The sequence below is a fragment of the Chanos chanos genome, chromosome 7 (assembly GCF_902362185.1).
Source record: "Chanos chanos chromosome 7, fChaCha1.1, whole genome shotgun sequence".
Classification (NCBI taxonomy): Eukaryota; Metazoa; Chordata; class Actinopteri; order Gonorynchiformes; family Chanidae; genus Chanos; species Chanos chanos.
This window is the reverse complement of record NC_044501.1, coordinates 41,456,239-41,479,973: the sequence shown is the minus strand read 5'-3', so window position 1 is coordinate 41,479,973 and position 23,735 is coordinate 41,456,239. Positions and strand designations below refer to the sequence as shown.

The window sequence follows — 23,735 nt, the reverse complement described above, 5'->3', positions numbered from 1 at the left end:
TACAGAGTTAGAATGAACCCTGGGTAACCCATCTGTGTAGGGAATGAGTCTGTACCAGAGGAATGTCCAGCCTGTAGAGGAGTCTTTAACCTCACAGCTCAGAGTCACTGAGTCTCCTTTAGTCAACCACATCTTTTGAGAGACAATCAAAATTATTGAATTTTTCTGTGGTGATGAATACAGACATTTGTACTATTTTTTTTTCCAGATTATTCCTTTTTTTTCACAGTTGTAGTGATCTGTGTCTTCTCTAGGAAGAAAAGTCTAAGCAGCTCTGGTGCTGATGGTATAATGATATATCAGTTTCATAAAACAGCATAAAATAAACTGGTTAAAGTGAGACATTCTGTTATTGTGCTGTTTGGAGAAAAGTAGAATGTAAGCATTGTTACAGAGCTTTCTCTCAGACATATCAGACCACTGAATGAAAACCAGTCTAAAAAGAAAATCTAAACAAATGAATAAAAAATGACTTACATTTCATCAATGCAGTTCTAAACATCACTGTTATGTTGCAGTGTCAAGGACTTGAGAAAAATAATAGTTTGGTGTGAATGACCTTTCCCAGACCTTACAATTAACACACTCCTTCCTGCTGTTTAATTTTTGTATAATAATAGTGTGTGTGTGTATTGTTACAGTGTCAGCAGACATATCAGAGAAACAAGAATAAACCAGACCGACTACAGGAAATCCTCAGACAATCAAACAGAAAAACAGAGAAAAAACACAAACTTCTGGATTCACCATCGCAGAGTTACACATTTGAGAGAAAGCATTTGGGGAGAAAATCTCTCCCAGAACTCACAACTACCAACCACTGTACACTTTTCAAACATTACAGTGATCACTCACCTCTTACACTGAGAAAAACAGAGTTACTTCTCTGTGAGGATGTGGGTCTGTCATCACTCTCTCCCTGACACCAGTACTGATCCTGGTCAGTTACAGCAGCTGCTCTGATGCTCAATGTGTCTCCACTTATAGTGGAACCATTAGACTGAGACACTGCAGTCTGAGTGCTGCCTTTATACCACTTATATCTCCAGTTCCTCCCAGACTCTGTCTCACACTTCAGACTGACTGTCTCTCCAGTGTAGACTGGACTCCACTTTGGAGTTATGGTCAGTGCAGTTTTGGGCTTTGCTTTAGTTCAGAGGAACGAAAAAATGATCAGGTTCATAGTTTCTAATACATTAAAAAAGGCATTAAAAGCAGAAGAATTTATCAGTCATAACTGTGAAATGCCGTCCACTGAAATGTGTTTTTCGATACATCAAAACCAGTCACATTCTATTTTAGGGTTCATTGATGACCCCTCAGTATGGTGACAGTGACGCAGGATGAGATGAAATATTAAAAAAAATTCCCCTTAGTATCTTTGTTCTTTGTCAAAGAAGAAAAATCTAAGCAGGTCTGGCACTGATGATATAATGATATATCAGTTTCATAAAACAGCATAAAATAGACTGGTGAGACATTATGTGAGAGATTCTGTTATTTAGCTGTTTGGAGAAAAAGTAGAATGCAAGTGTTACAGTGCTTTCTCTCAGACATATCAAACCAATGGATGAAAACCAGTCTAAAAAGAAAATTTAAACAAACTAACAATTACCATCACCAATACAGTGTAGTTCTAAACAACACTGTTATGTTGCAGTGTCAAGGACACGAGAAAAATAATAGTTTGGTGTGAATGACCTTTCCCAGAACTTACAATTAACACACTCCTTCCTGCTGTTTAATTTCTGTATAATAATAGTGTATGTGTATTGTTAGAGTGTCGGCAGACATATCAGAGGAATAAGAATAAACCAGACAAACTACAGGAAATCCTCAGACAAACAAAGAAAGAAATAGAAAAACATGAACACCTTCGGTTCATTAGAGCAATATTACATATCAAAATTATACAATTATACAATTACAGATTTGAGAGAAAATGTTTTGGGTGAATGACCTCTCCAAGAAATCACAACTACCAATTACTGCACTTTCTTCATACATTACACTGATCACTCACCTCTTACACTGAGAAATACAGAGCTACTTCTTTGTGAGGATGTGGGTCTGTCATCACTCTCTCCCTGACACCAGTACTGATCCTGGTCAGTTACAGCAGCTGCTCTGATGATCAATGTGTCTCCACTTATAGTGGAACCATTAGACTGAGACACTGCAGTCTGAGTGCTGCCTTTATACCACTTATATCTCCAGTTCCTCCCAGACTCTATCACACACTTCAGACTGACTGTCTCTCCAGTGTACACATGACTCCAGTTAATGGCTATGGTCAGTGTAGCTTTGGGTAGTGCTTTAGTTCAGAGAAAAGAATAAATTCTTTAGGTACATAGTTTGTAATAAATAATAAAATGCCTAAAAAGCAGGAAAATCAATTAGTCATAACTTTGAAATGCTGTCGTCTAAAATTCTAGTATACATTTTAATCTCATTCTAAACATTCTCATCTGATTACATGAGATATAATGTGGCTCTTCAAAAAGCTCTTCTTCAGAAAAGAGGCTGAGCAAACTCACCACTGACAGTGACTGACATATTAGGTTAATTTCATCAGTTCATCAATTAATGATGACACATCTTAACAATGTAGAAATGAACATTGACAGACTCACCTGACACTGTCACTGTTACAGCATCACTCATCTCTGATAACTTATGGTCAGCTTTAGACATTCCTCTACAAGTGTATTCACCACTGTCATTTTCCGCTGCATTCAATAAATATTCATTATTCTCATCATGTTCATGTGTGATCCTTACACCGTCCTTATAAAACCCATAATACCACTGACTGACTTCTCCCCCATGTATGTCACATCTGAGAGTGACAGTCTCTCCAATGAAGATCTCACTGTCATCAGACTCCAGTGTTAGAACAGGTCTTGGGTTGTCTGTTTTACACGAACACACATCTCACTGAATGAAAACCATGAACTTGTGCTTGTTTCTCTATAATACCATTATCCAACACATGCTGTAATTTTTATGTATGTATAAAAGTTAATGTAGAACAGTGAGTATATTCTTTGTGATAACAGATCATTCACCACATCATTGATGTCCTATTACAGACTGTGAGTCATAACTGATGAGCAGGACTGAATGTCAGTCATATGAGTGAAGTTTAACACAGACAGGACAAATACAGTGTTACATTAACAAAAACAGTCATGATGTTTTCATCACCTTGGGCATGTCCAGAGGGTATTAGAGCACACAGCACTAAAACACAGAGAAACAAGCTATTGTTTTAACTTATAAACACCCATATCTATCTCTGACTCACCTGTAACATTTACCCAGACTGCATCACTGTATTGTGTGTGGTAGACTGGATTTCCTCTTCCAGCTCTGCACCAGTACTGTCCTACATCAGAGTCTGTAACAGAACTGATTGTGTAGGAGTCAGTGTGTGTCAGTGCTGAAGAGTCCTGTGTGTGTCTGTACCAGTAAAACACCCATCCTGTGGACTGGTCCAGTTTACAGCTCAGAGTGACTGTGTCTCCTCTCATTACTGCTCCTTTAAGACTGGAGGTGAGTTGAGGTTTTGGTTCTGATCCTGTAGAAGATTAATGAATAGTTTTGAATCTACATTGTCAGATATATCGTAGTTTCTATTATATCTGTATCACATTAATCACTCACCTCTCACAGTCAGATTAACTCCATTACTCCATCCTGAGGATGTGGATTTGTTATTCCTCTCTCCCAGACAAAAGTATTCACCTTGATCAGTCACTGCAGCTCTTGTGATCATGAATGGGTTTATAGATGAAGTGAGGTCGGTAAGCTTCCCATTCCTAGTTGTTCTAATCTTCCACTTATATGTCCACTTATTCTTAGAGTCAATTACACAAGTCAATGTGACTTTCTCTCCAGGATACACAGGGGACTGTGACTGTGGTTTTACAGACAGTGTAGCTGTTGGTGATGCTGTTGGTTTAGGGAGAAGAAAGACAGATGCATTTAAAATTCTCTCACCATTTGTGTCCATCACTCACCTCCCACATTGAAAGGAAGAGTAAGAACTGTACTGAAAAGAACTTGTAGTTATTTCAGCAGAATGTCAACAGCCCACACATACTGTAATACTGTAGTACTTTCTATGCGTGTGTATGTGTGTGTGTGTGTGTGTGTGTGTGTGTGTGTGTGTTTGTGTATGTGTGTGATGTCCTGTGTGGTGTGAATCACTGATGTCCTATTACAGGATATGCATCAAAAATGATCAATAAGGCTACATTTCAGTCATGTGAGTGAAATTTAAAATAAACAGGACAAATACAGAGTTGGGTAAATAAAAACTTTCACAATGATTTCCTCACCTTTTGTATGTCCAGAGTTGAGTAGAACACACAGCACTAAAACACAGAGAAATACACAAACTCAGAGCACAGGAGTGATGGATTTATAATTAATCCTGTCAAACACTGTGGTTGAAATATATACCATTGGACACAGGGCCTAATATGTTGATTCTGGGCCACAGAGATTATCATCATCTTCATAATTCTGTGGAACTTGTGTGTTGTCTTGCTTTTGGATGCAGGTTTTTAAGACATTTAAATTCATAGGATTTAAAAACAAAACCCATCTGAACTCAGTTCTTTCAATTACTGCCATGCCTTTGTACAAATACACAGATTTATACAAAATTGCATGAATATGGATAATGGATATTTATCCATGTGTTATTACTGAAAAGTCCAGCTGTACCTCAGTGGTCACATTTGTTTTGAAACTTAGTCAAGCAAACTTTATTTGTTTAAGTGAATTTTAGAATAAATGTAGTTTTTAACTTATTAAAAAAAAAAAAACATGGACTGCCAAGACCAAACACCTGATAACTTTTTTGCATAAAAATGATTTTCCTTTCATAAAAAAGTATATTTCAATGCAGCATTCTTATGTAAGTCTTGTGAAGAAACTAATTAAAATGAGTGACAAAGTGATTGCATTTTCAGATAATGAGAGATTTTGACCCTGATCACACTCCACTCAGTCAAATCTTTCCCACCATTTATCACAGATCAGAATGATCATAATGTAAGTTCATCAGGCTCAGTGTTTCAGCCACCTCCTTTAAACATGTCTGACACCCTGTGGTCACTAACACAGTGAGGAGAAGTCAAGATTGCAGGAATGAAACAGTAAGTAATAGGTAAAGTAGGTTCATCAGAGACTGAGAGTGGTAACTATGGAAACTCACTCTTATGAATTCTGTATAGATGTCCACTGAGTACACTCAGGTCACTGAGTGAGTATAAGTCCACAGAGTTTTGTAAGTTAGTGAGTCACTGAATTCCGTCCTCAGGGAAACATCTCAGTGATGAAGGTTTAACACAGAGAACTGACTGACCAAAAATATTTTTTTCTACCTACAGGTCCATCTACTTTAATAGGTATGAGAAAAGAGATGAGTGATTGTTTAGTGAATATATTAATGTGAGTTACAACTCTATCATTTATGTGACTTTGTGATCATATGAATATTCACAGGTCTAGTTTGTTCAGTTATAATTAGAACAGCTGAGGATGAGTGGAATTTTATAGATTTTATAGACTGTTAAGTCACTCACAACAAAGTCACTCAGGAATGTAACATACTCACTGACTGCACTCTCTCTCTCTTTCTCTCTCTCTCTCTCTCTCTCTCTCACTTTCTCTCACTCTCATCTGTTCTATCTCTCTCTGTCCCTTTGATCCTAGTTTCTCTCTTTTATGGCCCAGAACTCAGTGCGTTCAGAACTGATGCACACCAAACACAAAAAGTCACTCACGGGGAGAATATGATTAACCTCAGAACTGATGAAACATTTATCAGTCCACATATTGCCCCGCACAAATTCTCTCTTCCAATCGCTGCCCGACACGACTACAAAGATATGTTTAATTCAGACTGTCTCAGTTGTCTTAAATACAGTGACAGTCTTTACTGAGAAATGTTCATGAGAAAGAGGAAGAATTCTGAGAAGAGAAGAACATGTGATACTGATATTTTAACACATAGATCTTAAGACATGAGTCAAATAGACATAAGTGTGAACAGCTCAGCACAACAACATGTCTTTTTACATGTTGTTTTATAGTCTCTTTGGTGACAAGAATTAAATTAATGCATTTTTCTGTGTGTTTTATATTGATAGGATCAAATGTTCCAGCTGATCATTAATATTTTAGGTATTGTGATTTGTCATATGGTGACATTCAAATTGTGACATTAACATTCCCTAGTGACTCGATATTACAGTTCAGTATTAGAACCTGATGAATGTATCTGGGTTTTTTTTCTTTTCTTTTAATTTTATTGTATTGGTCAGTTTTTGTCTCCTCTGACAATGTTAACTGTATCTTGTAGTGGACTGGTGATTTTAAACTGTTCAATATATCAGCCATAAACCTCATATCATGGGTGTGTGTGAGTGTGAAAATGTAGGTGAGGAGTGTGTATGGTCATTAAACAGCTCCTCCTACACTCACTGGTCTAAACCTATATGTGTGAAGAGCTAGAGCAGAAGTCAAACCACAAACTCTCACCTCTGCTGTCTATATATCTGTGTGTGTGTGTGTGTGTGTGTGTGTGTGTGTGTGTGTTTACAATGACACTAAAAGGACAGAGACTCCTCCCACCCCTTCATTGGTAAAAACACAAAGGGTTGCAGGAGAACAGAAGTCAAACCACAAACACTGGTCTCCTCTCTATTCTCAGACATCAACACTATGGTAAATACTTTCCATTTACATGCATTTTAACTGTGCATGCTGCACTGTTTCATTTTATATGCATGCATACACACGTTTATGTATATGTATGACTGGCGAGATGAGTTCATCTCTCTCTCTCTCTCTCTCTCTCTCTCTCTCTCTCTCTCTGTCTATCTATTTCGTTAAGAATACAAGAGCTATACTGCTTAAGGGAGAACTATATCTGGAATAAGTTATGGTTGACTGTAGGGTGACCTGTCTGCTACAGGCAGTGTTGGTCTAGCTGTTGGGCTAGTGTGCTGACAACATTAACAAATGAAAATGTCATTTCTCCATTTCTGTGTAATTTAAAATGAGTCAGAAGATTTTCATCATGCTGCACATCTGTGATTAACGCAATTTTCTTTTTGTTGTTGTTGTTGTTGTTGTTGTTGTTGTTGTTGTTGTGGTTACAGATTGCTAGCGAATCCCAAGCCTCAATGAGCTATGAAGTGAACTATATACTAATAAATTTATGGTTATATTTACTGTGTTTCAAATCAGCATAAAAAAAATAATTAATTAGTGAATTCAAAAAAAGTTATGATTCCCCAACAGTCAAACCAGTCGAGTTTTGTAAAGACAGAAACAGTCATAAATAAATAATGCAAGTCACAAAAATAATGCAAATAATAAATAATGTCTTTGGTCTCTTGGCTGGGTTGGTAAAGCTAATTAGCACACAACAGCTACAGTTTTAATGTTACAGATGACCAAAATATTTATTTATTTATTTATTTATTTATTTATTTATTTATTTATTCATTTTTTTTGTATGTATTTATTTATTTGTTTGTTTGTTTGTTTGATTGCTTGTTTGTTTGTTGGTTGGATTGTTTGCTTGTTTGTTTTAACAGCTCAACTCATTTTTGGTATAAAAAATGTTATGAACAAGAAATTATGTGCACTGGGACTTGCCTAATGCCTGCTAGATTTCAAGTTATGCAACGTATTTTGGCATGAAAACTAAAGAAAGTGAACTCATCAAAAAAAACAAATGATATTTGATTAAGAAAAAAGAAAGAAAGAAACCATTTGGAAAAATTTTGTGACTACTTAGAATGCCTTTTGCCTGAAAATCACATTACAGGAGATTCTGACGCGTTGTACAATTGTTTGCTTTTTTACCCAAACATGTCTCTTGATTGTAAATAGATATTGATTTTAGACTTGACCTGTACAGTATGTTGGAAAATTTGTTCATCCTGGAAATTTTGAAAGTTTTCAAAGAAAAGAAAAACCAAGAAGATGTGTACATAAAATAAATGTATTTGATTATTTTCAATTTATACATTTCAAATCAGAATATAATATACGTGAAAGCCTTCTTATTAAATCAATTGCTGTCACTGGCCTAATAATTAGTGCTATCAATAAAATAATCGGTAAAATTGAGCCTGGAGCCCTGTTATATGTAACATAGACTGTACTATTGTACAATAGTTCTAGGGTTTTTTTTTTTTTTTTTTTTTTGAGGGAAACTGTTGCTAACTCAGGACATCAATTCCTAAGAATTCTTTTCCAAGAAATGATGTCACTTAGAAATGAAAGATGGGAAAATGAGAGAGAGAGAAGGAGATTACTTACAGCGCAGTGTGTGTAGTGGACTGAGCTCCATGCTGTGTGAGTGAGAGATTGTCTGATGTGCAGTGTGTATTATAAGCTCTTCCTGTATTCTCACATTTAGATCACACCTCTATAAAAATGTCGAGAAGGTTGATATGGTAGAGACAGTTGGGCACTGTATTGTTATAAATGATGTCTATCTATCTATCTATCTATCTATCTATCTATCTATCTATCTATCTATCTATCTATCTATCTATCTATCTATCTATCTATCTATCTAACTATCTACCTAATTATTCTTCTTATAAATAAAAAAAACTAGAACTGAACATTCCCAAGGTGAAAATTTAATTTTTTTTTTACCAAAATGGTTTGTTGGGGAGGGGGGAGCACTTTCTAAACACCAGTAACATTGTTAACTTATTAATACTGAAGCTGTGATGCTGTTGTCATAGATGTTAATACTGTAAATATGAAAAGATTTGCATGTTTAGCATGCGGAGTTATGCATTTTTTTTTTTTTTCACCAGTTTTTTTTTTTTTTTTTTATTCTTCATGTCCTGTAAAAGTATATCTTTTAGATCAAGATGATGTTTTATGAAATATCAAGTTTAGATATGTTAATATTTTGTTAATAGGTTATTATCTTGTTAATGCCCATTTTAACTGTCATATACTTTTCTGAGAATCTTGAATACAGATCAGGACAAAGGACCAGTTAACACCTCCACCCACCTACATGAGGCAGAAGCAGAAGAGAAGCCAAACCACAAACAGTCATGTCAGCCTCTTTTCTCAGACATCACACACAAGACCACTGTGGTTGGAAACAGTAGAGGTTTCTTTCAAGTGCATTTCTCTACTATGCATGCTGCATCAAGTTATTCTGATGCTCTGGTGTGTGTGTGTGTGTGTGTGTGTGTGTGTGTGTGTGTGTGTGTGTGTGTGTGTGTGTGTGTGTACGTGTGTGTGTGTGCGCACGTGTGCCTGTGTTTGCATATGAGTATGGGTATGGGTGTTTACATTTTTGTGTATTTGTAACTAATACTTTTCAAAGATCTAGAAATGTCCACCCTTCCTCTGAGTGCTAGAAATTTCCATTGTCCATCTCAGTATCACTGTTAAAGACAAACTAACCACACATTCTGTAATGTGTTACTTTACAGGGCACTTGTTTATTCAAAAAGTATCTTTTCACCATACTGATAATTGATTTCAGTTTGAGCTTTGACAGCATAAAGTTTTGTCTCAGTTTGACAGTTGATACTGAGAAGCTGTAAACTTTTCTGTTAATGTTAACACAGAGCTGATCTCTTGGGTGTGGACTACAGTTACTCCATGTTGGGAACATCTTTAGGTGACCTGGTAGATCCAGATTTAATACAGAACATGAGAAGACACCTATGCCCACATTAGTCATCATCAAATATATCACCTGATGGTTTACAAGGCTGAAGATGGATTTAGGAGAATTTCGATGGAAGATTCTCTCACTCTGACTAAAGCTTGTGACAGAATGAAAGATGTCTTTGAAGATTCTCAGACATCCAAGTCACAAGTTATACCAGACAGGGTTAAGTCGAAGGCCACTGGTCTTGGTTTGCAGATACTTCAAGATATTTCGCCCCTCATCCAAGAGGCTCCTTCAGCTCTGACTGACCGGTGGAGAACCCCAGGTATTTAACCTCTGTGGGGTCGTTATCAAGGCTGTACATGTCACTTGGTTTGTTAGTTCTGCTGACTGTTGTACAGACAGTCGTTAGAGTCGTTGGAGTCACATGCGGCCAAGCGTGAATGGATGTTAAATCTCCTGGGAAGTGATGAAAGGTCAGAACTATAGGTGGGGGATAAATGATGTCATAGATCTCCTCCTCTGTTGAGGGATAATTTCTGTATATTTCAACGTGGAGCCTCCTGTCTTCTTCAATGTGTACGGCACAGTCCAAGAGAGCCAAGTTGCTGTTCTGGACATCCTCCTGTGTGAACATGGTGTCGCTGTCCACTGAGTTAATGCGTCCTGTGAGGTCTTGTACTTCCAGGGTTTTAATATTGACCCATGTGTTGTCCACATATTTAGACCAGTGACTCAGAGCTGTTCCTCAAAAAAAGCTTGAGGCTCTAATTTCTACTTCTTCCATGTAGGGGTTGAACAACGATCAAGGATTGAAAGTTGACCCAGATGAATTCATGTTGTCCTATGTTGCAACCTTATTGTTTGCATGCATCCCAACTATGAAGGCAGTGAAAACCTTAAGGCAATGACTGTTACAGGACAACACCTTTAATAACAGAACCAACCTCAGCCCAGACCAGATATGCAAACTGCTGGACCTCTGTCTGAACACCACCTATTTCCAGTACAACAGTGGGTTTTACAGACAAAAGCATGGCGAGTATCACCCATAGTGACCAACCTGTAATTAGTATCTATAAATCAAGTCCAGTTTCTCTCGACTTAAAACCTTCTTAGATAAGAGTGAAAGAGGTGTGTGACTAAATACTGTGTGAAAATGAAATGTCATGTTATTTTAAGTCATTTCACTTGTAAAAGAATATTATAATAATATTAAAATATTAGAATATTAGAATATTATATAATAAAAAATATTATTCCTTTGACGTAAAGTAGCAGGGGGCCAGGGAGAAAGGAGTGGCGTGTATGTGAAATAGGTAAAAACTTAAAGGAAAGACTCAGGCAGAAAGGGAGAGCGCCATGGAAGTCAGAAGGACAATAAAACCCAGAACAGCCAGAGAAGAAGAGGAAGAAGAAAAGGGGGGAAAAGGGAGGGAGATAGATGGGGAGCTTTGGAGAACTGTGGTCAACAAGAACCAAATACAGGGCTCAAAATGTCTTATGCATCACTGTTACTGTATCATCAAACACACAAAACAATTTATTTCATGTACCACAACTTTTGACTGCTTATACGAATAAGGTCACCCAGGCAGACACTCTGCTAAGACTATTGGGAATGATGTCATTTTGTGCTGTGTCTCCCTCTGCTGGACTCAAATTGAAGTCAGGTTGACATAATCTTAATCTTAATCTTAATCTTAATCTTAATCGTAATCTAAATTCAGATGGGCTTCAATTTACAATTTGGCATTCAATAAACACTTTTATACCTAACGCAACTTATAAGTAATGCATCAACCAGTGCCTCACAATCACTCAATCCAGTTGCAGATAGAGGTCTTGTCATCAGATGTATGACACACTAGATACACCGTAGGTCCAAATGCTGTGATATCAGAGACTCATAAAATCCTGTTTCAAAAAGCTACATTTGCATGTTCTCTGTTGTCATGATGGAAAATTAATCTTTGACAGAGATTAGAAACAGTGAAAGCACTGACAGTAAAAGTAGTCATTTATTTTTACCTTTAAAACACAAGATGCCCAGTTACATAAAAATGAATGAGAAAGTGTGTTGATAATTACATTTTGACCTAGAGATGAAAGAAATAGATTTTTAAGATAAGACACCACAAAGTCATCTGAAAGACACAAGTAATTACATTGTTGCAGCAATGGTTACACATACCTCGATTAATTAGGAATATTTAACAATAACTTTATAATCACTTAAAACCTGTTCGATACTTTTAAAAATGAGACACAGACTTAGAAAAACAAATAAAAACAAGCAAATAACCAGACAAAAAAAAAATCAGATTTTATCTTTACACTTGGATAGAAACATTCATATAAACTTATGAATGTTTGTGTATACATAGTCACAAACCAAAATGCTTAAAATGTAAATTTTTGCGAGAAAATATTATACCATTCGATGCTTGTCATTTTTTTTCTCTCACCAACATGCAATAATGCCCTCAGATATGTCTGCATGTACAAAAAAATAACATGCATAAGTAGGAATAAAAGCAGGGTGAGAAACTTTCCCCTCGACCATTCAGCTGAGTTAGGAGGTGGAGTAGGAGAAACTGAACCAGGAGCAGATACAGGGAGCTGGGAGACAGCAGGAGCAGACTGGGTGGCAGTGGAAGTGTGAGAGGTGGAAGATAATGTAGACTGCAGTCGTCTACTCTTGGTTTCTTCTATATCCTGACATCAACTCTCAGCGCCTGTGATGTGTTCCCATGTGGACAGCTGTGGATTTGTGGAGCATCACTAGAGAAACTGAAATCCTGGAATTCGTCTGCTGCATCCATTTGGTGGTGAAGTCTTCTATCATGAACTGACAGATACTGAATACAAGTACAGACAACTCTTTAACTGTCAGTAAAGAGGCAGGTAACAAGCAATGGTCTTTACATCAGAGGGAAAAAGAGTAAACAATACCATACAGAGAGAACAGGACTAAACAGAGGAACAAGGCTGACAAAGTAAGAAATATTATGCTTTACAGAGAAATTAGGAAGCAAAGAACAACACACTACTCAGTACAGACAGTTACAGTTAGTGTTAGTGTAACAGTTAGTGTAAGATTTCTCAAAGCACCCATGAAAACATCACAGTGTATATTTAGACTGACACAATGAGAGAACAAACTGGACACAGATTAACTAGGCAACAAGGTGATCAGCCAATCAGATCCAACTGGATTTAGACCAGGAGACAGGAAGCCAGAGACAGAGGCCTGACAACACACATTCAGCTTTGAGTGGACAGGGCCTGAATTTCCACTCATCTCACATGATATGGAAAAAAAAAAAAAACATATTGAATCACATGAAATTCAACCTGACATCTTAACACAATGGTACACCAGCGGTCTCACAGTGTGTTTAAGATGCTGTTATCATCTATGAGATTATTATTTTCCTGTTAAAACAATAAGCCTTTAACTCTGAATAAACTGTCTGTCAGTTATTTTTTTCTCACTGTCTTACTGTCTTTCTCATTGTACCCAGGCATATTCAGTGCCAGTTAAAATGTTGTGAGTGTGTGATGGAGAGAGTAATGATGGTGCTACTATACCTGTGGTTGTGTTTGACTTCAGCAGTGAGTGAGCTGTGCCCTCCTGTGGTGTGTTGGTCTTGTCTGATGGAAGAGAAAATGTGATATATGTATTGGGTTGTTTTGATTGTGAGGTAAAGTGGATGTACCTTTTTGCTTTCATATTTCAAAAAATTTATAATTTTAAAATTTTCCATCGCAATATTAGAATGAGTTGCTTTGCTTAGTTCATCCACAGGATCTAAAATTCGACAACAGCGATTACAACAGCAAAGAATTCAAACAAGAATTAAAAACAATCAAATAATTAATTAATTACTGTCACTGATAATTTTTAAGAAAGCGTGATCTATAGCTTTATTCAACTGACAGAAATATCAAAATGATTATCATACGTTATGTTTAAAGACAAGTTTAGGGCACAACCAAAGGACACTGAATCACAGCGTTAATTATAGACTTTACCCCTGTTGTCTCTATCTGGAGTATCAATGTTGTCATAGATGTAAATACTTCCTATGAAAGATGGAAAGACATTATGTTTATGGAGGGTCAACATGTAAAAATGACTGTTTGTGTTAATAGTAAACTTTACCTCTGCTTCCTTTATCTGGACTCTCTATGGCATCATAAATATCAGCAGTTCCTGTGGGAAGCATTATCAAGAGACAATAGAGGTATGGGTGTTTAATATGTAAATTTAATTGTGTGTGTGTGTGTGTGTGTGTGTCTATATATATATATATATATATATATATATATATATATATATATATATATATATATATATATATATATATATGTGTGTGTATATATATATATATATATATATATATATATATATATATATATATATATATATATATATATATATATATATATATATATATATATATGTGTGTGTGTATATATATATATATATAGTGATAATATATGTATATACTGACCAAACTGGAGTGGCATGTATTCTGACTGAGTGTCCACTCTTTCCCCTGTCTCTCTCTGATCCTGGTTTGAAGTCTGACTGCTGCTGTTCTGTCTTTTGGCTCTAGAGGGCAATAAAGATCATTAATACACACAGAGCAGCTTGATATACATAGCATGTCTGACAGAGTCAAAGATTATGAAGACTCAGAATACTTACAAGCAAATTTCAGTAAAGTGGAGACCTGTAATGTTGAGGAAACCTTCATTACTTTTTAGAATTTTCCCTAATATTTGTTTAAACTGCTGTTGTTACTACAGACAAAATGTTTGGAAGAGAATGTAATTAATCTGAAGGCTTAAGACATGAGTGTTTTGTGATTTTAAATCAGTGGAAGACATACATACAGAACTGAAGCAAAAATGTAAATGTTTACCTTCTGGTTGTCTGCACCAGTGAAACAGGGTCATTACAGCGACGATCACAAAGCCAATACCCATTCCCACCACCACTCCTACTTTTATAGCAGAGGATCCATCAGCTGACACTGAGTCTATTCAAACACACATACACAGGCACACACACACATGCGCACACGCACACATACACAAACACACGCACACTCATTAGTAATAGACTCACACTACCACAGTATCACACTGGAGTTATGAACAGATTATAAAATATTATTTTCTCACCTCTGACAGTGTCTCTGACAGTGATCCAGTTCTTTGGTGACTCTCCTCTCTCTGGGTGTTTACACCAATACAGACCCTCATCTGACTTTGAGACAGTAGGGATGGTCATCTTTCCTGTAGTCTGACTCTGGAGGACTAATCCACCTTTATAGAAATCAGCTCTGAGGTCTGAGGAGGTGTTTCGATATCTACAGCTCAGATTCAAAGTATCTCCCTCAGTAACAGGATGAACAGGAACCTCCAGGATCACATCACCATCTAAAGAACAGAACACAGTTAGATAAACTATGGAGAATACAGAATCAGTAATGACGTATAGCAGTGGTGTGCCTTCAGGGCAAGCAAGTCAAGCGCTGTTTGTTTAAGTTTCCTACGCCTACGTGAAAATAAATGTCAAAAGGTATATCCAGGGACGGGTTTAGGTATGGCCAACATGGGCAGTTGCCCAGAGCGGCATCTTGCTGGGGGCTGCACAGAGCGCCGGTACCAAAAAATCGGAACGGTGACATTTGCACCATCGGTTTTCTATCGCTCATTTGCGCCTCATGTTAATGATATAGTGTTACCATTTTGGTCAGTTAAATTTGTCGGGGTGGGCGTCCCTGATTCTAGATTGTGAGGTAAGTAGGTCACTACCTAGGAAGGACTCCCATTCAGAAGTACGAGATGGGGAGGGGGGCGGGTTAGGCTGATGTCACTGGATGCCCGAGGGAGGGGAAGTGGGGGAATCTGTCCAATAGCACATCTGTAACTTTGTACAGCACTAATGCAATTAGTAAAATCAGTCACACAACTAAATGCTACCAAATAAACCACAATTCATTCATAATACTGTGAATGTGTAGTTTCACAGACATATTGTTGCTTTTTTTCTGGTTTCTGCAAAATCCTTAGGAATAACAGAAATCAGTTAATCCACACCGTCCACATTATACTAAGAGACGGAGAGAGAGAAGTTAGCGATTGCAGTGGTAACCTAGCTCGCTTCTAATATACAGTCTCATTGATTTGTGAAGGTATTTCTATCTTGGGGTGGGGGTGGGGGGTGGGGTCTTTAGCTGATCCATATAACCTTTGGATGAGAATAACAGAAACATGCTCTCGCTCAAAAGTGAAGGGGCTCATAGGCAGCCCAGTCAACATTACTTTAAAATTAATGTTTGACTCCTGGTTATGATGTCACTCCATACCACCAGCCAATCTTATGTCCAGGTGGCAAGGTATATGACGTGGTAATGTTTAAGAGAAAGGGAGAAGGGTACACTGGTTGTGCAAAGTGTTTTGTTGATTTGGGAAATCGGAATGACCAACACAGATTACTTGATTGTTAAGCACAATTTCTTTGTAATACCATCTAAAGTAGGCTACCCTAGACGCTGAAAATACGTTCCTGTCCTGCTGGTGCTATAAAGGCTCCAGCTCCGTTGTCTGTGTTTTGGCAGCTTTGATTGCAATGTAGCATACGCTGTGACATCCGGGTAACGCCACTGCCTTTAGGCTTTCTGTTTCTATCTCAAGCTGTGGGAAAATGGTACATTTAGCTGTCAGAATTAAGAAAATGGGTAAAATTTAGTTAAAAATGTTCAACTCAAGCAGAAATTTCACCTTGCAAAGGCCAGTCACCCCTCCAGTAGGGCTATGAGCCATGCCCCCTTCCCGGAAACACCTTCGGTTGTCAGTAATCATTGATGTAATCAAAAACGCTTGCTGTGATGTAGCATGAAATTCGGTTGGTCAGTTTTGTCAGGCAAACCATCAAACTGGCGCGAGGAAAACAACGCGAAATTTCGCTTCGGGCTTATTTTTGCACGTATTTTTATGCTTATACACTTTTAAATGTTATGGTTATTTATTTATGTTCTTCCAAAATTCTGAATAAAATTTACAGTGAGTGCAGAATAGTGCTTTTATTTCCGTTGGCCGAGGGGAAAAGAGGGAGGGAGTGCTATAAGATAGAGCCACCTCTGTGTGTATCTCACAAGAGTGATCATTTTCTACGTATATGTGCGACACACTACTACTACTCTGCTACTGTCTATTTTAATACGTTTTTCCCACCACCCACCCACTGCCCTCTTGTGGCGTTTTTGCTCTGTTTCGTGGTGCCCTTTCCGCTGAGAATAGGCTGTGTTTGCCTACCAGCTCGTAAACTCAACGGATCTGTTCAGCTGACATCACGGGTCCTGTTGAAAATAGTAGGTGAAGACAAGTGGTTTCAAAATTGTTTGCCCTGTCCTAACATAAGTTTTTGCATTAAAAGTTTGAAAAAAAAAAAAAAAAACACACGCGCTTGCATATTTTGACCATGCGATGACATAATGAGATAACTAGCCAACTATTATGCTACTTTTAGCGATGTCTCCAATGAGCTCTCTGCAGTTGACGTTGGACATCTAACACCAGAAACATAGGAAAGGCATTCTTGAAACTGCTTGCCCTGTTCTGAGATCAGTTGTGTATTTGTTTTCTACAGCATTGGGCAGTAAAACGATTTAAACGGTTGGTTGGTAGAGACTGTCATCCACTAGACAATCTTAATAGCCTTTTTACCAGATTGAACAAAGCTATTACTTAACTCTATTTCTCTTGGTCAGGCAGTGCGCAAGGTTATCAGTAAATTTTAGAGAGACAATGTGTGCAGAAAAAAAAGTCCAGGGTCCTACATCAAAGGGTAAGCATTCTGAAGATTACCACAAAAATTGCAATAGCAATTTACCATTCACAGTTATGTTGAGAGGATTACTGTTCCCTCCAAAGTCAGACTGACACCAGTACACGCCACTGTCTGATGACTGGAGGGAGCTGATGCTACATGTAGATCCTGTTACTGATCCCCAGTCTGATGAACAGTCTGACACCTCTCCATTATCTGTGTATCGTCTCACTGTCCATCCAGTAGAGTTACTCTGTACCTCACAGCTCAGTGAGAGAGAATCAGATGTAAAGTGTTGAGTTGTGTTGGGACTGATGATCAGAGAGGCAGGAGGAGACCGAGCTGAGACACAGATACAGTTACTAGTGAAATTTCATCACACTATTTTAGGCATATCTTACAAAGGTGTTAGAAAGAAAACATGAATTTTGATTTGATACTCTATTATATTTCCTTTTCAAGAAGAAATGACAAGTTCAGTTGGTAAAAGACTAGGCTCTCAGCATATATATCACTGTGTTGACTCACCCCTGACCCACAGTGGCTGTGTTGTGCTGTACTCTGAGTAATAGACTGGGTTTCCTCTTTGTGCTCTGCACACATAAACTCCTATGTGTTTATGAGCAGCAGGGCTGAGAGTGTAGGAGCCTCCAACTCCTCTGCTGCTGTCTGAGAGGAGTTCTACAGAGTTAGAATGAACCCTGGGTAACCCATCTGTGTAGGGAATAACTCTGTACCAGAGGAATGTCCATCCTGTAGAAGAGTCTTTAACCTCACAGCTCAGAGTCACTGAGTCTCCTTCAGTCAGCCACATCTTTGGAGAGACACTCATAATTGACTTGGCTTCGTCTGTTCAGTAAGAGGAAAAAAAGTCAGTGATTTGACATTGTGTTCTTACACCAGCTGAGCAATTACTGGTTGGTCACTTTTCTTTTGTCAGCTCTGTTTAACAACATGTTTCTGAGTCTCCTCTGAACTCACACACTCACCTGATGACACCGTCAGAGTTACAGCATCACTCATCTCTGAGTTCTGTGAGTCTCTTCTGTCTTTTCCTCTACAGGTGTATTCACCACTGTGGGACTCAGAAACAGGACTGATTCTGTATTCCTGATCTTTACTAACAGGACTGAGTGAAGGACTCTTCTTATACCAGCTGTATTCCCAGTCAGTGTCTCTCTCTCCCTGTAGTTCACATCTGAGAATGACAGTCTCTCCTCTGAATGTCTGTTTATCAGGCTGTAGGATCACAACAGCCTTTGGTCTCTCTGTAGAATAAAATACATATCACACTAATGACCAGCAAACAAATGCAGAATAGAGAGTGACACATCTAAACTCCACAAACAATGTATAAGGTTAAACTCAGTGTATTCCCAAATCCATCATAGTCATGTCCACATAACTGAGTGCAAAAATTCACCTGTAACATTCACCCAGACTGCATCACTGTATTGTGTGTAGTAGACTGGGTTTCCTCTTCCAGCTCTGCACCAGTACTGTCCTCCATCAGAGTCTGTAACAGAACTGATTGTGTAGGAGTCTTTATCAGTCTTTGTCAGTGCTGAAGAGTCTTGTGTGTGTCTGTACCAGTAAAACTCCCATCCTGCGGACTGGTCCAGTTTACAGCTCAGAGTAACTGTGTTTCCTCTCAGTGCTGCTCCTTTAAGACTGGAGGTGAGTTGAGGTTTTGGTTTTGATCCTGTAAGAGATTAATGAATAGTTCAGACTCTACACTGTCAGAAATATCATAATGTCCTTTAAGTCTGTATCACATAAATCTCTCACCTCTAACAATGACAGTAACTTTATTGCTTTTTTGTGAGGATGCTGGTCTGTCATCATTCTTTCCCTGACACCAGTACTGATCCTGGTCAGTTACAGCAGCTGCTCTGATGGTCAATGTGTCTCCAGTTATAGTAGAACCATTAGACTGAGACACTGCAGTCTGAGTGCTGCCTTTATACCACTTATATCTCCAGTTCCTCCCAGACACTATCACACACTTCAGACTGACTGTCTCTCCAGTGTACACAGGATCCCATCTTGGCTCCATGGTTAGTGTAGCTGTGGGCAAGGCTGAGGATAGGGACAAGGTTAATTCATTGTCTACAAAATGTAATCATCAACTAACTTTCTCTTTCAAATCTTTCCAGAAGACAGTACCGACTGCCATATTAATTACTCACCATGGACATATAAACAAGGATCAGTGCTTTTATATGATAATGTGGGATTTTGTCTGCTTTTCATGTCTGTGATTTTGCTAACACACACACACACTCACACACACACACACACACACACAACTGAGAATGTTAGACTTTTTACTCACCTCTCACAATCAGAGTGACAGGAGTGCTTGGCTGTGAGGATATTGGTCTGTCATCACTCTCTCCCTGACACCAGTACTGATCCTGGTCAGTTACAGCAGCTGATCTGATGGTGAATGTGTCTCCATTTATAGTGTAACCATTAGACTGAGACACTGCAGTCTGAGTGCTGCCTTTATACCACTTATATGTCCAGTTCCTCCCAAACTCTATCACACACTTCAGACTGACTGTCTCTCCACTGTACACAGGACTCTCTGGTTCCACAGTGAGTGTAGCTGTGGGTAAGTCTGTAGAGATGATGAACGTGTTATTAATACGTTAATACGTTAGCAACACCCAGTGTAACCGGAAGACCTGAAAAGAAGGTGTGGAACTATTGATCAGGTTTCTGAAATATAGTCTAACAAAACCAGATTAAGCCAATGTTTGTTCTAAACTGACAGTTACTGTATTTACTCAGTTATGTCAATTTGTATGATTAAAAAAAAAAAAAAAAGAAAATCCAGTCATCACCATTGTGAGAGAAACCGTGTCTGGATCCATTATTTTAATTAATTAATTAATTTGTTATTCATATAATTTATTTATTTATCTGATTTTAGAGCACCTGTATGGAATTACACTGACAGGTAAGCCAGAATATAGATATTGATAGATGTTTGCAAAATATTCTACATTATAACAGACACTTGTCAGAAATGTTTATTTTGCCCTTCAAGCCTGTATCACATTAATCACTCACCTTTCACAGTCAGAGTAACAGAGTCACTTCTTTGTGAGGATGTGGGTCTGTCATTACTGTTTGCCTGACACCAGTACTCATCTTGATCTGCTGGTTCACTGACAGTGAATGTGTTTTGCATGAATGAATATACTGCAGTCTGAGTGCTGCCTTTATACCACATATATCTCCAGTTCCTCCCAGACTCTATCACACACTTCAGAGTGACTGTCTCTCCACTGTATACAGGACTCTCTGGTAGTACTGTGAGTATCGGTGTGGGTAAATCTGTGGATATTAACAGTAAAATAACGCATCTTCATAGTTATAGACATAATTTAAGCTGCAGCAGGATTCTTTCACTTATATCTAAACATCTGCAGAGCATGAAATGGACACAGAACAAATTGTCTGAGTTTAAAAGTATTTTATTTGAAGGTGCTCTCTCTCTCTCTCTCTCTCTCTCTCTCTCTCTCTCTCTCTCTCTCTCATATATATATATATATATATATATATATATATATATATATATATATATATGAGAGAGAGAGAGAGAGAGAGAGAGAGAGAGAGAGAGAGAGATAGATAGATAGATGTGTGTGTGTGTGTGTGTGTGTGTGTGTGTGTGTGTGTGTGTGTGTTCGTATAAACTATAAATAAAACAATTACAGTTGATTTTCTTTTCTTTTTTTTTTTTCTTTTTTTTTTTTTTGCATCACATGAATTACTTACCTTTAACATACAGATAAACAGAAGGGCTTGCTAATGAGGTTATATTTCTGTTGTCTCTCTCTCCCTGACACCAGTACTGATCCTGGTCAGTTACAGCAGCTGCTCTGATGGTGAATGTGTCCCCAGTTATAGTGTAACCATTAGACTGAGACACTGCAGTCTGAGTGCTGCCTTTATACCACTTATATCTCCAGTTCCTCCCAGACTCTATCACACACTTCAGACTGACTGTCTCTCCACTGTACACATACAGTCCTGGTGTAACAGTGAGTGTAGCTGTAGGTAAATCTGTACAAATGCAGAAAAGAGGAAGACCCTTTACAGACTGTTCATACATATTCACTGTTATATTTATATTTACAATGTAACCATTTGGTTCTAAAATATTACAGAGAATATTCCCTCTCTCTTCCTATGTTACACTTCATTCACATTGAACAGAATGATACATGGCAGCTTTGTAAAATGTGAATAATAAATTTTCGTATTCAAAACCTGACATTAATACTTTAATCCTTGTCACAATCGCCACAGTATTATCTTGTGATCCACTGTGTCCTTATGATTTTATTCAACAACTCATCTACTAGTAAAACTAAAACACATGTTAATTGCTTTTACATCTCTGTCTTCACCTTCCTCCTCTTCTGGTCTATTGATTATAACTAGTCAGTAAATTTGTCAGAGACTCGATACGTCAGCTAATTATTCACTTGTGTTTTGCCTTTGTATTATTCTGAAGTGAACAAACACAGTCATGTCAAGAACAGCTTAGAGCCCTGCCATTCTAGAAGATTACATTTAGTCTTGTAACAAATATTCCTGTTTTCTTTACCTTGTGTGACTAACTTTTGGTTTGTGTGCCATGCCTGTCCCCTTTTATTTTGTCTTTATTGTTAAATGGGGGGGGGGGGGGGGGGGGGGGGCACTTACACATGTATCTTGCCTCTCATGAAATTTGTAACATTTACACAGGAAGTATTTGGTGTTGCCACTAAACGTCAAGGTTATACTTGTGATATTGAGTTAATGATTCATAACAGTGTGGAAATGAATATTGAGAGACTCACCCAACACTGTCACTGTTACAGGATTACTCTGAATGTAAGTCATGTGACTGAAGTTTAACATGCAGAAGACAAATACAGTGGTAAAGAAATAAAAACATTCACAAGCTGTTCATCACCTTCGGTATGTCCAGAGTGGAGTAGAACACACAGCACTGAAATACAGAGAAACAAACAAACTCAAAACAAAGTGGGTTTTTTGTTGTTGTTGTTGTTGTTCTTTCTTTTTTTTTTTCTTTTTCTGAGACAGAGGAGACACAGAGGGACCAAGACGTGACAGAATCATATCTCATCATAACACTCTTGCACCTGTCTTGTAAAGTAACTGGTTTGTGTGAATCACAAAGTGTAAACTTTTTTTTCTTTTCTCAACCAACGGAATATAGTCTAGGAAAACGATCTATTTTTGAATTGATCTTATCTAAAAAGTTACTTTTTATGTCACTTTGTGCACATGACCAGACATGATACTCTGTTCTTTCATTTATCATATTTCTGTGCACTAGGTTGTGGCAGCATCCAGCACAGTTTCCTCACGTCACACTTAAACATCCCAGGCACAGCGTAAACATATTAACTTTCACAAACTGGAGTGGAGCCTGGCTGCATGTGCAACCCCTGACGGTTTTATTGGAACAAGACAGAGCAGGATACAACACAGGCAGAACACACAGAGTCAGGATTCAGTACCCTTGAACAGGACGGTACAAATAGGCAGACAGAAAAGCAGGATTTTGTGTTACTATACCAACATCAGCCTGTAAAAACAGTGAGACAGTTACACTTCGGTGAGAGAGCGTCAGTTTGCTAGCCTGCTTTGACAATTTACAATTTACAATTCAGCATTTAGCAGACGCTTTTAGCCAAAGCGACTTACAGTCAGTGCATCAGTCAGATTCCTAGTACCTCATAAGCATACATGGCTAAAAAGACTGGGCGTTGATTTACTCCGTATTGCGCCCTGGAATTCTTGGACAAACAGAAGAGAGGAACCCTCCCCACCAAACAACACTTCCCCCTGATTTCTTCAGAATCTAACAGATATTTTAATTGGCTGAGTGCACCTCACTCAGTCACAACTTTCCCACCATTTATAATAGATCAGAATGATCAGAATGTAAGTTCATCAGGCCCAGTGTTTCCTTTAAACGTGTCTGACACCCTGTGGTCACTATCACAGTGAGCATTAGTCAGGCCTGTAAGAGTGAGACAGCAACAGATTCAACAGCTACAAACAGATAACTAATAGAGAAGCTCTTGTAATGGACTGAGCTCCATGGTTTACTACTGGGAGGTGTCTTGAGAGACATAATGTTTTAAAAGCTGTACTTATATTCTAATATTTAAA

General features: G+C 38.0%; 1 pseudogene; it reads right to left on the bottom strand.

Annotated features, from left to right (window-relative positions):
• The window catches only part of LOC115816396 (carcinoembryonic antigen-related cell adhesion molecule 5-like), a 101,733-nt pseudogene that overhangs the window by 64,298 nt on the left and 13,700 nt on the right, over positions 1-23,735 (bottom strand).